Source organism: Bubalus bubalis, chromosome 2, assembly GCF_019923935.1.
Source record: "Bubalus bubalis isolate 160015118507 breed Murrah chromosome 2, NDDB_SH_1, whole genome shotgun sequence".
Lineage (NCBI taxonomy): Eukaryota > Metazoa > Chordata > Mammalia > Artiodactyla > Bovidae > Bubalus > Bubalus bubalis.
Window position 1 is genome coordinate 173,184,991 of NC_059158.1, and position 16,425 is coordinate 173,201,415.

Genomic DNA, 16,425 nt, shown 5'->3' on the forward strand with positions numbered 1-16,425 from the left:
ATTCCATGGATAAGAAAGCCTAAAGAGAGGTAGAGTGACTTGCCAAAAGACACACAGCTCCCTCTGGGCAGAGGTGAAATTTAAAACTGCTTTGTGTTCCTGTGTGTGTGTTTTCTAATTGATCACTAGCTTTGTGCTCCTGCCTCACCCCTGCTGCTTTCAAAGGTTGGGAAAGGAAAGTATTTATTCTGGGGCCACATCTGGGCCTCTAGGAACTTCCAGAAATGTTCTGCTTAACTTCAGATGCACCTGTATGCATCTTTTCTTGGGAAAGAATGGGTCCACGGCTTTAGCAGGCTCTCTAACCTTTGATCCTTTTCAGTGGGAGAAGATAGAAAGAGGCTCCTTGTGTTTGATGCCCTCCACCTCTTCCCTCCCTAACCTAGGAGTTGGGGGACCCTGCAGGTCTCATCCCCACCGTAGGCACTCCTGTGCCCCTACCCTGTGGCTCCTGGCATCTATGGCAGTGTGTCAACGTTTCCAACAACCTCCCTGCTGAGTTCTTCTTTGATACTCCCAGCTTCTCTTAGAATCAGGCCCAAAGCCTAATTCCACCCATTTTCCCTGCTGGGTTGAGAGGTCCAAGGTGTTAGTGGCGTGTGTGGAAAGGAAATGGAGTTTTGTGGGCTCCCTCCCAGCTCCAAGTTGCTGCCAGCTCCTAGGAGGTTAAGGAAGGGAAGGGAAGAGAGAGAGGAGGGGGGCACTGAGAGAAAGAAGAGGTTGCTGCAGCCACTGCCCAGTCTCCACTGTGGAATGAACTCTGATTCCTCACATTCTTTCAGCCACTATCTCCTGAGCACCGGCTCTGTGCTCCAGGCCTCCAGATTGACCTGTTATTATTCTATGATCAGATCGTCATTCTGAGCTGTCCACAGTATAGACAAGTGGGTTTCAATCTTTTTCTTTTAGGAGTGGAACTTTTATTTTTCCTTTCAAACAAAAGCCCCCAGAATTTTACCTGACAAATAAAAGTCAGTGCTTTTACATATAAATTTATTTTTGTCAATCAAAATGTATACCCTTTACTTACCACAAAATAATTCCGTGGGAACAATGCCGACATTTTGATGGACTAAAAATTTGAAACCCTGAATTACAGGTGATGGTTATGGTTTTAACTGAGAGCCAGCATTCAATTTATTTCTGCGGCAGTTTCTTTTAGTCAGTAATTAGAAAATACTGCACTTCATAGACATGCAGAGGCAAATGGTAAGAGTTTTAACATCTTGGTAGAAGTGTCAGGAGAAGCTTTATTCTGAGGTCTGCACAGAAATAAGTTATGCAGGACTTCCCTGGAAATCCAGTGGTTAAGATTCCATGCTTCCACTGCAGAGGGCATAGGTTCGATCCCTGGTTAGGGAAGTTTTGCATGCTGCAGAGAAAAAGAAAAAGAAAAAAGTTGTACATGATGTGAAGGAAAAAAAAGTTCTGCATGCTGCAGCCAAAAAGAAAAAAAAAAAAAGAGTTATTCAACCAGCCCAGCCTAATGGCTTGTTTTTGGTTTGTTTGCTTTGGTTTTCTGCCTATGGTGATTTTATTATTGCTACAATGGCTTGTTAAAAGTTAGGGACTTCCTGGGCTTCCCTGATAGCTCAGTGGTAATGAATCTTGCTTGCCAGTGCTGGAGATATGGGTTCAATCCCTAATCTGGGAAGATTCCCACGTGCTGCGAAGCAACCAGGGCTGTGAGCCACAACTACTGAGCCTGTTGTCTAGAGCTCAGGAGCCACAACTACTGAAGCCCACATGCCCCAAAGCCTGTGCTGTACAATAGGAGAAGTCATGGCAATGAGAAGTGCACGCACTGCGACTAGAGAGTAGCCCCCTCTCGCCACGACTAGAGAAAACCGAGCAGCAGTGAAGACCCAGCACAGCCAAAAATAAGGAAATAAAGATTGAAGGCAGGAGGAGAAGAGAACGACAGAGGACAAGATGGTTTATGGCATCACCAACTCCATGGACATGAGTTTGAGCAAGCTCCAGGAGATGGTGAAGGACAGGGAAGCCTGGCGTGCTGCAGTCCATGGGGTCTCAAAGGGTCGGACATGACTGAGTGAACAACAAAAACATTAAAAGTAACATGTCACTTAAAAAAAATAAGGTTAGGAACTTCCCTGCAGTCCACTGGTTAAGACTTCGTGCTTCCACTGCAGGGGCATGAGTTCAATCCCAGGTCCAGGAACTAAAATCCCACATGCCATACAGTATGGGCAAAAAGTTTTAAAAACGGAAAAGTTAGCCTAGTCTGTTTCTCATCTCAGTCCTGCCACTAACTTGCTGGATGTCTTTGGATAAGACACTTGTCCTCTCTGGGCACCAGTTTCCCCAATGGAACATCTGATTTCATCTAGAAAAGGAGGGTGTGTAGAGGTACTGGAGTGGGTTGGGGCGTGTGGGGTGATGCATGGAGCATATACGGAAGCTTCATTACTCATCCTCATCACCCATGCCCATCCAGTGCTGAGCCTAAAGAAGGGGCCACAAAACCACTGAACTGCCCAAGTTCAAAGGCAGAGGCGAGTTGCCATGGAGACATGCTTTGTTTCCTAACTGTCTGACTGCATCTGACAAGCAGAAAGCCAGCCAGATGGACACTGACCTAGGCGGGGAGAACCAGGATATCCTGACCCCAAGATCCACAGGGCTCACTGCTCTCCAAGGAGAGCTGTCAGTTCTCAGTTCTCACCCCCAAATCAGGGGCATGACCAGCTTGGGCTGCCAGCTGATAAGGCTTCCTGTAGGGAGCTGCTGGGTGGGGCCTCCAGGTGTTTGCAGACACCCACTCCACCAGTCCTAGGCAGGGAGGCTGGCCCTGTGCCCAAGGGTAGGGCTAGGAGGGAAGTGCCAACATTCAGGGCCTTCTGGAAGCTGGGGGAGGGGTCAAGATGTGTGGGCAGAGCTCCCTGCCCGTGATCAGAAGGAAACATCTGGGTGTGGATTCTCAGCAGCACCCTCCACCCCCCAGCATCCACACAGAACGAAAGAAAGTGAAGTCGCTCAGTTGTGTCCGACTCTTTGTGACCCATGGACTGTAGCCTGCCAGGCTCCTCCATCCATGGAATTTTCCAGGCAAGAATACTGAAGTGGGTTGCCATTTCCTTTTTCAGGGGATCCTCCTGACCCAGGGATCGAACCTGGGTCTCCCGCACTGCAGACAGAGTCTTTACCATCTGAGCCACCGGGGAAGCCCACCATCCATACAGGGGCCTACACAAACACACCAAGACACAAAGATAGGATGACAGACCCATATGCACACCAGTTCACACTGGCAAACCCAAATACATGGATACACCAAAACACAAACCCAAATACACACGGACAATTCTGGGTACTCATAAACACCCAGGTACACTAAGATAGCCTGATGTCTAAACACATGTAAACACACACACATACAGAAATGTACCAAATTACACAGACATGCTGACACACACACACACATAGATATATGTGCTCACACTCCCAGATGCACACTCATACAGACACCCACTGTACAAAAACAACACACACAGATACCCACTGGCCCATAAATCAGAGAGAGGTATACAGAAGACCTTGTTACATAAATATAAACAAACAGTTACAAGGGGCAACATCAATACACAAAACCCAACACAGATGCAGGCAAGAGGAAGAGAAAGGAATTAATACTTGGGGGGGGGGGGTCCATTCTGCACAGCCAGCATGAAAGGAGTTATATCTGTAGGATCTTTTTAAAATCCTTCCGACAATCTGTGAAGTTGGCAGTGTTATCCCCGCTTTTTACAGATGCGAAATGTAGGATATATGTGCTTATAAAAGGCCCAAACAATGCAGAAATAAATAGGGTAAAATGTGAAAATGCCTCTTCACACACCTTCCCCACCCACTCCACACCACTGTTCATGTTAGTGGGCAGTATGCATATATTTTTCTATGCATTTACATACAAGCATTTAAAAATACTACAAATTTAGGGGGCTTCCCAGGTGGTCTAGTGGTGAAGATGTGCTGCTAATGCAGGGGGCATGGCTTCACTCGCTGGTTGGGGAACTAGGATCCCACCTGCCTTGTGGTCCAAAAAAAAAGAGAGAGAGAGACAGAGAGAGAGATCATAAACTGGAAAGTCTAAAAAATAATAAAAATACAAGTTTGAACATTTTCCAGGAAACCAACTCAGAGTGGTTAAGAAATGTGACCAAGGTCATAGAGCCAGTTAGCAGAATCAGGGTTTGGATTTAGCTCTGGCTCACTCCAAAATACTGTTTCTGCTGCCTCAGCCCACAGACAACCACAGAGACACAGATTCACAAAGGGGAGGCCCAGGGCAGGGGGAGGGGTGGCACCTCGGGGCTGGCCCAACAGGCTTTTTTCTGATTGCTCTGGGTCCCTTGGGTGGTTCCTCTGGCTAGAGGCGTTGTCCCTGTAAATTCCTGTTAAGGGGCAGATATATTCCTGGGACGGGAACCTTTGAATCATTGACCCCGGGTGAGAACCAGGCAGGTGACTAAGTGATGCAGGCACGGCTCCAACTCTAGCTTCCCCGTCTCCTAACCTCTCAATCTCTTCACATGCCCCAAAGGGACCTTTTCTAAGGCTAACTCTGGACCTTGTCCCTCTCGCTGCTTAAATCCCTTCCTGTTGACTCCAGCATAAATCCCAGCCTCTTGGACACATGGAGTCCTTCTCTCTCTGGCTCACCTGCCTCTCCCCATTTTTCCTTTTGGCAAAGCACCTGGCCTTCAGGAGCAGCTCAAATGCTCCTTTTGTTGAGTCTTCCCTGACTCTTCTGTGCAAAATGCCCTCTGTTTCACCCCCTACCCTGCCGCATAGTGTGCTCACAAACACCCACCGTGACTTACAATCATCACCATCAAGGCGTCTCTGCTGATGCACTGACCAGCTTCCAGGGCCTGCCCTATGTGTATTATATAACTCTTGTTGTGGTTTAGTGGCTAAGTCATGTCCGATTCTTTTGCGACCCCATGGACTATAGCCCGCCAGGCTCCTCTGTCCATGGGATTCTCCAGGCAAGAATACCAGAGTGGGTTACCATTTCCTTCTCCAGGGGATCTTCCTGACCCAGGGATTGAACCCATGTCTCCTGCATTGCAGGTGGATTCTTTACCGCCAAGCCACCAGGGAAGCCCCAATTATATAATTGCCTCCCTTAATCTTTACAACAGCCCTAAAGAGATAAAAAGTCTTGTCCCCATTTTGCAGATGTTTAAATGAAGACACAGAGAATTTAAGTCCCTTCTTTAAGGTCTGATTTTCTCAAGTCAGTCCCTGGCCATATCACGTACCACCATGTTATTGCAAACATGTTTCCCTTGCCCTCCCAGCTAGATTAGAAGCCCTGGAGGACAAGGACTCGGCTCCTTCATCTCTGAATCTCTGGTGCCGGCATTGGACAGAAGCAAGGGGCTCAGTGAATGGTTGTTGAATGAGCACCCCATCTATCCCCCCGAGTGACAGAATAAGAGAGGAGAGGAGAGGAGACATTTGGGGGACTCGGGTACCCTGGGAATGTCCCTGCTGGATGGGATTCCCCCAGGAAGTCACTGAAAGCAAGAGTTCCCTAGGATCAGGATGTGGGTGCCCCTAGAGCCTGGGGATATCTGTGTAGACCCTGCTGGGAGAGTAGGTGTCCTCTGGCTCCTCCACGTGTCCCTCCCATCAGGAAGCTCTCAGCCTATATGTTATTAAATATTTACTGTTTCCCACTCTGCTCGGCTTGGTCCCAGGCGCTGGAGGAGGGGATGGACCAGAGAGCAGGAGACAGGGACATATGCAGTTAATGACCACCTACTATGTGCCATGGACTCCTCTCAACAGCCCTGCAGTTGGATCCTCAGCCCTGTTTTTGTAGCCAGGGAAATGAGGCTCAGAGAGGGGAAGAAACTGGTTCCAAGTCACACAGCCAGTGAGCCAAGATCCAGAGTCAGGTGTGTGCTCCTCTATTCCCCTGCGTCTTACCGCCCACCCCAGAGCCAGGGAGGATGTGGGCTGACTCAGAGGAGACTCAAGGAGGCCATTTTTGAGGTGGGGCTGTGGCTGGAATACAGCCTGCCCTGGTGGATATTTGACAACAACAGCTTGCATTTATCCGGCACTTTCCCTTCCATTAGCTCATCCAGCCCTCCCTAACATCCCCTCGGGTGCCTATTAGTATCTCCATTTGACAGATGAGGGATGGAGGCTCCATGAGGTCAAGTGACTTTCCCAAGGTTGTACAGCGACTGCAGACCCTAATCCTTCTCCTGCATTTCCCTGCTGCCTTCACTTCTGCCTCCTCCCAGCAGTCCTCCATGCTGCCCCAAGAGAGCTCCCTAAACCCAACCATGGGGAATTCCCTGGCCTTCTAGGGGTTAGGCCTCAGCTCTTTCACTGCTGAGCACCTGGGTTCAATCCCTGGTCAGGAAACTAAGATCCCACAAGCCGTCTGACGCAACCAAAAGCAAAATTAATTAATTTATTAATGCGATTAAATGTTTAAAGTAAATAAATAACCCCAACCATGAGCCTCCACCGCTACAGGCCCGGCCAGTCTCTGCTCTCATACGGCACATGGCCGCACCTTTGCCTGTGGCTCGTGCCTCAGCGCTCCCTGATTCAGTCATCTTTCAAGCTCCCACTCAGCCTACAAGTGCCAACTCAAATGCCCCTTCTCTCAAAAGATTTCCTAGACTGGCTTTCTCCATACAAACCTCTAATAGAACAATTATCTTATTATATTAAATTGCTTGTCTCCATCCTCAGACTGTGAGCTCCTTAAGGGCAAAGACAATGATTTTTCAAGTCTGTCTTCCCTGCACATAGCTTTGCATTCTCAGTAAGAACTTGTTGAATTAATGGATGACATTCTGAAGGTTGGGCCCAGTGGAAGATGATGAGGCCTTAAAAGAAAAGGCACAGGGGTGTGGGTGTGGGGGGAACTTCCCTAGTGGTCCAGTGGTTAGGACTTTGCCTTCCAACGCAGATGGTGTGGGTTCAATCCCTGGTCAAGGAGCTAAGGTCTCACATGGGGCCAAAAAAACCAAAGAATAAAAAAAATAAAAATTCAAGATATAGGGATGTCAAGAAGAGAAACTAGTATTTGGGGTGGGGAGAAGGGCTGGGATTTTTCTTTTGGACATTTTGAGTCTGAAGTGTCACTAAAACATCCAGCTGTATGTGCCAAGCAGGTAGGAGTTGGGAGTGGGGTGGGGAGGAAAACTTACCAGGAAGAAAAGATACTAATAGCAACTGCCAGGAACTGACTGCTGACTATATGTCAGACCCAGTGCTGAAGGCTTTACGTGCATTATCCCATGCTTTATGTATATTATCCCGTATAGCTCAGACAGTAAAAAATCTGCCTGCAATGCAAGAGACTCGGGTTCAGTCCCTGGGTCAGGAAGATCCTCTGGAGAAGGGAATGGCAATCCACTTCAGTATTCTTTCCTGGAGAATCCGATGGACAGAGGAGCCCGGTAGGGTACAGTCCAAGGGGTTGCAAAGAGTCAAGACACGATTGAGCAATTAACACTGCTACTACTATCCCATTTGATCCCCAGAAGATAGGTAATATCAACCCATTTGATGGAGGAGAAAGTTAAGGCTCAGAGAAGTAATTTATCCAAAGTTACATGGCTAGTAAAAGGCAGAGGCAGGATTTGAACCAGGTCCATTCGATGCCAAAGTCCAGACACTTAATTACTTCTCCGTATGGTAGACTATGGAAGTTTATAGAACACACACCTTTAAGGGGCACGGTCGGAAGTTGAGATCAGAGAGGGAACCATTCAAGAGATAGAAGGAAAACCAGCAGGGTGGTATCTGAGGCCAAGAAAAGAGCTCCAAGAAGGGCCAGGTAGGCAGTGCTTACAGTCCCTGAGAGATCAGGGTGGGGTGAGGGATTTAGCAACTAAGTTAAGGCAACCTTCCAGAGAGCTGCTTCCACGTGCTGCTTCAGGGAGTCCGTAATAGGACCTGCTGAGTGGGAGGTGAGAAAGTGGAGGCGGTTGGCTAGAAAGAGAAGGAGAGAGCAGGGAAGGAAGAGAGCACCCTGTGGGTACGTGGGCCTAGGAGGGCGGGGCAAACAGGTTTGGGCTGGCCCGGAAATACTGGGGAAGGGATGCTCGGTTGGTGGGAGGAGGGGGCGGTGAGCATTTGAGCATTTTAGGTTGAGTCAGCCTCAGCGACTAGACTCAAGGACACCCTCACTCTCTTCCCTGACGGTCCCTCCTCCTCCAAGCCATCCCCATCTCGCAGGCCAGGCCACATTAGCCTCATTCTTCCTCCCCTCTCCCTCCCCACCACTCCCCAGAGGTTGTTCAGGACCAGCCACCCCCACGTCCAGTCTGCTGTCTCACCGCCTGGCCCAGCCTGGTGAGGCAGGCGGGGAGGAGTGTCCAGGCAGGAAAGGGCTGAGTCACTCGGCCACGCATCTGGTCTCAGATCTCATCTCGATACCCAGATGAAAGGGGCAGGAAGGAAGAGGGCTCCGCCCCCCACAAGCTCTCCTGGCCTGTCCTCACTTTGCCAGGTTGGGAGAGGAGCCCCCTTGTCACGTTAGCAACCACCATTTGCTGCTTCACCCCCTCCGGCTGGGGTCCTTTGCTGTTCTGCTCGCCTTGAAAAAGTAGGGTCTGGCCTGCAGAGTAGGGTCTGTCACCTTCATTTCACCAGTGAGGAAGTTCAGAGAGACACAGGGGCTTGGGCAAGGTCACACAGATTGGAAGGCTGGCCCGCTGGTGTCCTCATTCGGTATTCCGGGGAACACAGAATGGGGTGGTGTTTGGAGACAGTGGACCAAGGTGTGAGGGGCTCAAACATGCCAGTGGGTGATGCCTGCAGAAGCTGGGTGGCGGGAGGCACTGGGCTCCTGCTCCTGCCAAAATGGCCTCTTCTCCAGTCCCAGTGGAGGGCAGACCCTCCTTCCTCCACTCCTTGCTCCACCCTTGCTGTTGTTGGCTCAGCTTGGAGCCACCCCCTACCTCATTCCTCAGCATCTCCCATCCTCTCTGCACTTTGCCACGCTGAGAGGAATAGCAGGGGCCTTGGCAGGCCATGTCCTGCCATCCTGCACTCTGCCAGGGCACAGTGTTCCCATTGTCTTGAGCAGCAAGAGGTGTCCAGGTCCTGGCAAGGGGTGGGGGATCATGCCAGGCTTCTCCTGTCTCCAGGGGCCGCTCAGCAGCTTTCTCTGGGGCCCAGGCTGTTTGTCCACACAACATCCAGAGTGCCATTGGGCAAGTCACAGAGGAGCAAGCAAATCAGCATTCTCCCATAGACCCGGACCATCCCTGATATTAACTTTTGATTGATTCAATTGCATTTAATGTGGTTAGAGTCACAGCTGTGCCACTTGCTGTATGACCTTGGGCAAATGTCTAGACTCCTCTTTCTTCCTCTTTAAAACAGGAATAGCAATGGTAACAACTCCCTACCAGAGTGGTTGTCAGAGTTGATTTAGATAATGCCTAAAGCAGGTAACAAAAATACACTTAGTATTATTGGGGGATATCTGATTACAGACTGAATTCAGGCTCAAAGAGAATCTGAGAAATGCAGAAAAGCCCTATGTTGTAAATCAAACTCACCTGTAATTCCACCCAGATGCACCTTCTTGTGATGACTTTCTTACCCAGAGTGGAATTGCCCTCTCTCACCCTCCAAGAGAATGACTCCTGTGCTTCCAGGCTGGGCAGGTAGTGTTGGGGGTGGATATGGTCTGCATTTTCTGAATCCTCTCTGGGCCTCAGCTTCCCTGTCTGGAAAGGAAAGGGTTGAAGTAATCAGGGAAGATAAATAGATTTAATTTCCTATACAAACTGCTGCCTCAAATGGCTCTGGGTTCAGAGTGCCGTGATCAATTAATCATGTCTGCCATGGATGCAGCGGCTGCAGAATGGAGCAGTGGTGTATACACGTACCCTGTGTAGCCAGAGAAAAGTCTAAGAAATCCCTAAGAACCCCTTCAGTTTTTAATACTCTAAAAACCTTTCCCCCTTTTCATTCTATTAATACTCCCAGTTTTAGATCCTGGCTTCCTCTGGGAAAAGGGGAGGGAATCCTTGCTTCTTCTCCCACTTCACACCTGTCTTCAGCAAGCTTCTGGGGTCTGGTACCCAAAATAGCTCCTACTTAACATTCTCCAAGTTGTACCTTCTCTGCAGAGGCCAACTTAAGGCTCTCGCCAAGTCAGGCCCCAAATGGGGGAACTGGAGAGGGAGGAGGATTTGGGTGTTTCCCTCACTAAAAATGAAACACGAAAACTGCAAGTCTGCTAGCAGCCATTCCTCACCAGCCCAAGCTCGGACATTTGAATATTAAATAACTCTGTGCAAATGAATACAAATGAGCACCTCTTCTCTCCTTGCCCCTGCAATTCTTTGGGCAATAGGGCTTTCGGTCCAACCTGAGTGGATGGGTCTAGGGTCCAGATAGCCCTCCCGGCAGGTGAGAAAGAACAGGGCCTAAAGGACTCCACTGAAAGATTTACCAGCTTCTGTTCTGGCGTGAGGGCTCTGTGAAGGGGATCTGAGCTCAGTAAGGGGACGGAGATCAAAGAGAGCTGGGGACTCTCAAGGGACAGGGGTGACCTCAATCAAGGGGGAGGCCCTCTGTAAAAGAGGAAGGACTCAGTGGTGAGGGGGCTGCTAAGGAGGGGGGAATAAATCTCAAGAATCTGAGGCATGGTCCCACTGCCCATCCCTTCTCCCTCTCCCAGTCCTGGAGGCCTGCCAAGGGCTATAACCTGAGGGGTAAGTGAGGTGGTCCCTGAGATCCCTGGCTAGGGCCATCCCAGGGTTCCAAATTGCCTTTCTGGACCCCCGAGGTGGGAGGAAACACCCAGGAAATGAGAAAACCTGGAGAGACTCTCAAGTCTGCAGTGACCCCAGGCCAGACTACCCTCTCACTGGCTTCCAGGGCCTTGCTCTCAGCCCTGACTCCTGAGCCCCTAAGACCTCACAGTTTGCTGCTGAGGACTGTTTGGTGTTGCCTGCCTGAGCCCCCATCCCCCCGCACTGACCCCCCCACCTCACTGAGCCCCCATGCCCTTCACTGAGCCTCCAATCCCCTTCACTGAGCCCATCCTCTCACTGATTCCATATCTCCCTAATGGAACCTTCCACCCTGAGACCAGTGTTGCATCCCCAGTCTGGTATACCCATTTCAGCATGTCCTTGTCTTTGTCATGGTCCAGCGCACAGGCCATGAGACAGAGGAGCTAGAGGCAAAGGGATCAATAATAGCCTGGAAGGAGAACCCAGCTAAGGGCCTTCTTGGTCAGGTTCCATGATGGCTCTGGGCCCGCTCTGCCAGTGGGACGGATGTTGAGATGACGCTGCAGGCAGAGAGGCAGCCCCCACCCCCCCACCCACAGCTTGCCAAGATTCAAGCCAGAGGCTGCAACACAAGAGCAGGCATCGGTCCCACCCTGATCCCCTGAACAAGCGCTGCACTGTGCACATCCTTCCCATCCCCTCCACCCCTCCCCTCAGGCCGGCCCAGGGTTGGTTAGGGCCACACAGGAAGGCCGGAAACAGGACACCCAGGCAGCAAGGGAAAAAGGCTGTGAGCTGCAGGGTCAGGGACACAGAGTCAAACCTGCAGGCAGAGAGGCTGTGGCTCACACCCCCAAGTCCGGAGTGGTGGGGTGGCCACGGGGTGTTCCAGGCATCTCCAGGACACAGAGAAGCAGACCCACAGTAGGGAGACCCAAGTCAGGGAGGTGGGAGACGATGGTGATCCTTAGTGCCCTGGACAGGGGCACGAGGGTCACAAGCCGCACGGCACAGCCACACCTTTGGACAGAGCCCCAAAGCTCCGTGGCTGACTTCACTTACGTCGGCCTCAGAAGAGCCACCACAACTCAGCCCTGCCAGCCCTGTGTGGGGCACTGTCTCCAGCTTCATTGAAGCAGCTGAAATCAGGGTCTGGATTCAAGGGAGATGTCTAGATGCCTGGCTCACCCACAGTCCTGGGCGTTAGGAAGCTTTACTATGGGGAAAGCTAGTGGAGGTGATGGAATTCCAGCTGAGCTATTTCAAATCCTAAAAGATGATGCTGTGAAAGTGCTGCACTCAATATGTCAACAAATTTGGAAAACTCAGCAGTGGCCACAGGACTGGAAAAGGTCAGTTTTCATTCCAATCCCAAAGAAAGGCAATGCCAAAGAATGTTCAAACTACCGCACAATTGCACTCATTTCACATCCTAGCAACATAATGCTCAAAATCTTTCAAGCTAGACTTCAACATAAATGGAGAACTTCCAGTACAAGCTGGGTTTAGAAAAGACAGAGGAACCAGAGATCAAATTACCAACATCCATTGGAAAAAGAAAAAGAATAAGCATAAGAAAAAGCAAAAGAATAAAAAAAAAAAAAAACTTCTGCTTCATTAACTAGGCTAAAGCCTTTGACTGTGTAAATCACAAAACACTGTGGACAATTCTTAAAGAAATGAGAATGCCAGACCACCTTACCTGTCTCCTGATAAACCTGTATGCAAGCCAAGAAGCAACAGTTAGAAGCAGACATTGGACTGGTTCCAAATTGGAAAAGGAGTACATCAAGGCTGTATATTGTCACCCTGTTTATTTAACTTCTATGCAGAGTACATCATGAGAAATGCCAGGTTGGATGAATCACAAGCTGGAATCAAAAGTGCCAGGAGAAACAACAACCTCAGATATGCAGATGATACCACTCTTATGGCAGAAAGCCAAGGGGAGCCTCTTGATGAAGGTGAAAGAGGAGAGAGAAAAAGCTGGTATAAAACCCAATATTCAAAAAATGGCATCTGGTCCCATCACTTCATGGCAAATAGATGGGGGAAAAATGGAAACAGTGACAGATTTTTTTCTTGGGCTGCAAAATCACATGGACAGTGACTGTAACCATGAAATTAAAAGATGCTTGCTTCTTGAAAGAAAAACTATGACAAAACTAGACAGCATATTAAAAGGTAGAGACATCACTTTGCCAACAAATGTCTGTATAGTCAAAGCTATGGTTTTTCCAGTAGTCATACAGATGTGAGAGCTGGACCATAAAGAAGGTTGAGCACCAAAGAATGATGCTTTTGAACTGTGGTGCCGGAGAAGACTCTTAAGAGTCCGTTGGACTACAAGGAGATCCAACCAGTCATTCCTAAAGGAAATCAACCCTGAATATTTATTGGAAGGATTGATGCTGAAGCTGATGCTCTAATACTTTGACCACCTGATGTGAAGAGCCTACTCACTGGAAAAGACCCTGATGCTGGGAAAGATTGAGGGCAGGAAGAGAAGGGGGCAACAGAGGATGAGATGGTTGGATGGCATCACTGACTCAATGGGCATGACTTGGAGCAAACTCCAGGAGATGGTGAAGGACGGGGAGCCTGGCATGCTGCAGTTCATGGGGTCATAAAGAGTCAGACACAACTTAGCGACTGAACGACAACAACATAATCTGAACTAAGTTGCCTAACTGCCCTGCCACTAACTGGACCAGAGGTGGGTCTGGATCTCACTCAGCTGGCCATAAATTGCCCTCCAGGAGTCAGATTCACTTAACAAAGCAGATCATCTCTTGGAGAATAAGGGAGTGGCCCAGAAAGAAGCATGGACAGGGTCACAAGGTCATAGGAGCCAAGCTGAGCAAGGAGTCTAGGCATGCAGGACGTGCAGGAAGGACAGAAGTGAAGGCTCAGAATGACCGAGCCTCTGTGACACTAAAGGTCAGACTTGGGAGCCTGCAGCCGTGACCAACGCAAGACTCCAGGTCAGGGGAGCTGCTTGCTTCCTAAACACCTCTGGTGACCTGTGAGGCCTGGAGATGAGGGCCACCTCCCTGTCTTCCTTAAGCCCCATCTCCTGAAGCCCAGGGGCTTTCCTGGTGGCTCAGATGGTCAAGAATCCACCTGCAATTCAGGAGACCTGGGTTCGATCCTTGGGTTGGGAAGATTCCCCTGGAGGAGGGCATGGCAACCCACTCCAGTATTCTTGCCTGGAGAATCCCCGTGGACAGAGGAGCCTGGCGGGCTACAGTCCATGGGGTCGCAAAGACTGAGTTGCTCTTAGACTGAGCGACTAAGCACAGCACCTGAAGCCCAGGGTGAGTGTTTCCGTGTTCCTCATCTGAAGGAGACAAAGGGACACCGCTTCTCCGCTCCTGCCTCTCTGGCTCTTCCCAGCCCATCCAGAGGGGGCCACAAAGGGTAGTAAGAGTCCTGGACCTGAAGTCTAAGATGAGATTCGAGTCCTGTTTTGCCAGGTATCTGGCTCTCAGCATCTCAGTATTCTCCTTAGAAATACGGGGAGTAAGGCCTGCCCTGGGGGCTGTTGGGAGAGTGAAATGAGATTGCAGTGAAGAGCTTGTTCCAGCCTCTCCCTGGGGGTCCACCATCCATGCTCCTTCTGGCTCTTGGTCCTGTTTCATTTTTCCCACCCCTGTACCAGAAAGGCATCCAGGACTTCCATCAATATGAGACCCTCACTCCAATCAGACTCCCTTAGGCTGGGAGGTGGCTCCAGAAACTTCCCCCAGAGTCTAGGGTTCTGATCTAAAAAAGGAGGCCTCCAGGGGACATAGGTCAGAGAAATGGTGGAATGGTGGAATTTCAAAACTTGTGACCGCATAGCACAGGGAACTCTACTCAATATTCTGTAATAACCTAAAAGGGAAAAGAATTTGAAAAAAAAAAAAGATACATGTATATGTATAACTGAATCACTTTTCTGTACACTTGAAACTAACACAAAATTGTTAATCAACTATACTTTAATATAGAATATGTAAAGCAATTATCCTTCAATTAAAAAATAAATTTAAAAATATAGAGAATAAAAATTAAAACAAACAAAACACTTGTGACCAGCTAGCACAGAGGTTGCTCCATGTGGCTCCTTAGTTACATTTTCCCTCAACCCAGTGCCTCAGTCCAGGGGAAGGGGCCCCCAGAAAGGAAGCCAGGCTTCAGTTAGAACAGCAAGTCCTGCCACGCCCTGGGGCACACGTGAGTCTGTATCACCTCCGTTCTGGGTATGACGCCCCATGGGAACTGCCTTGAGCCACCTTTCCTCATTTCTACTCATATCTCATCACCTTTATGCCTTTTTCTCTGGGACCAGTGGCCAGTCAGCCCCAGACTAACCCCCCCACCCCTCAACCCAGCCCCTGTAAGCATGAGCTCCGGAGCTCAAGAGACCGGGGTTCAAATCCTGCCTCAGCTACTCCCCGACTGTGACCTGGGCAAGCTGTCTCACCTCTGAGCAAGACTGGAGTGAATGAAATGACAACACAGGAATAGCCAAGCCCTTCCTCCTTCCCTGAGCCCCGGACTGGGACCACTGATGGGGAGGAGGCCAGGGGTCTTACCCTGAGCTGTAGAAGTCATGGGATCAAATGCATGTGCCTACCATGGGGCCTGCTGTGGTCACTGCGGTACTTTGAGCCCAGGTTCTCATTTGTCAAGTGGAGGTACAACTGCTGAGCTAATGTTAGGGCTCCTTCTCTGATCACAGAAGGCTACCTGGAGGAAGTGACAGAGACTCCCTTTGGGTGGGAAGAAGGCAAACTGCACAGAGGGGACGGCCCTTCAATACAGGAGGCTGGTGGGGGAGGGGCAGGGATGGCAGGGAGGTGAGTCACCAGGAAGGGAGGGGGACACAGAGGCTGGGCTTTTTGAAGGCTCAGGGGTCAGTGGGTAGAGGTGGCTCGATGTGGACTCACAAAGGTTCAAACCTGATCTCAGAAGACTGCTAGCAACACAGTTACACAAGCCCTTGTCCACGTGGTCCCACCAATGCACACTGGAAACACACTCAGAGACATTCACACCCTCCTGTATGCTCAGGACATTCACGGAGTCACTCCCAGACACAAGGACACACTCAGAGACATTCACACACTCCTGTATGCTCAGGACATTCACGGAGTCACTCCCAGACACAAGGACACACTCAGAGACATTCACACACTCACCCACGCGTAAGTATATCCACACCTTCAGACACCTTCATACAAGCTCCTGTCGACAACATCCACATGTACAAGGGCAAACACAAAGGCACACACTTGCACACTCAAATGCGTTCACAGAGACACAAAAGGAACACACTCAGGCCCAGGGATACTCTGGCACGCTGAGAGGTATCCGTGCACGGGGGCACACCAAGACACCCTCAGTGACACACATTCTTGCACATTTGAGTACGTTCTCATAGTCAAAGCCACACACTTGTATGCACACTCCTGGAGGACTCTGGAACATTCACGGATGTTCGGTCAGGTATAGCACAGCCAGGTACTCTCACACAGTCTCCCCAGCCCACCGGTGCAGCCACCACCACCCCCTCCAGCCAACCGGGCTGAACGCTCTCTCCACCCACTTCCCACCATCCTCTGGGGCCTCGGGGGCCTCCCTCCGGAGCTGGGGGAGGGGATGGGGCGGGGTTTGCCCTGCT

At 50.1% G+C, this 16,425-nt stretch overlaps 1 long non-coding RNA gene across 1 annotated transcript in view; it reads right to left on the bottom strand.

The window, feature by feature from the left end:
* Window positions 1-972: 972 nt before the first annotated feature.
* Window positions 973-16,425, bottom strand: part of LOC112582947 — a 40,489-nt gene continuing 25,036 nt past the window's right edge. The window contains exons 2-3 of the long non-coding RNA XR_006548993.1: window positions 9,570-9,740; window positions 973-1,372 (exon numbers count right to left, since the gene is read on the bottom strand). This is a non-coding gene — a long non-coding RNA (uncharacterized LOC112582947). The remainder of the gene's footprint in view (window positions 1,373-9,569; window positions 9,741-16,425) is intronic.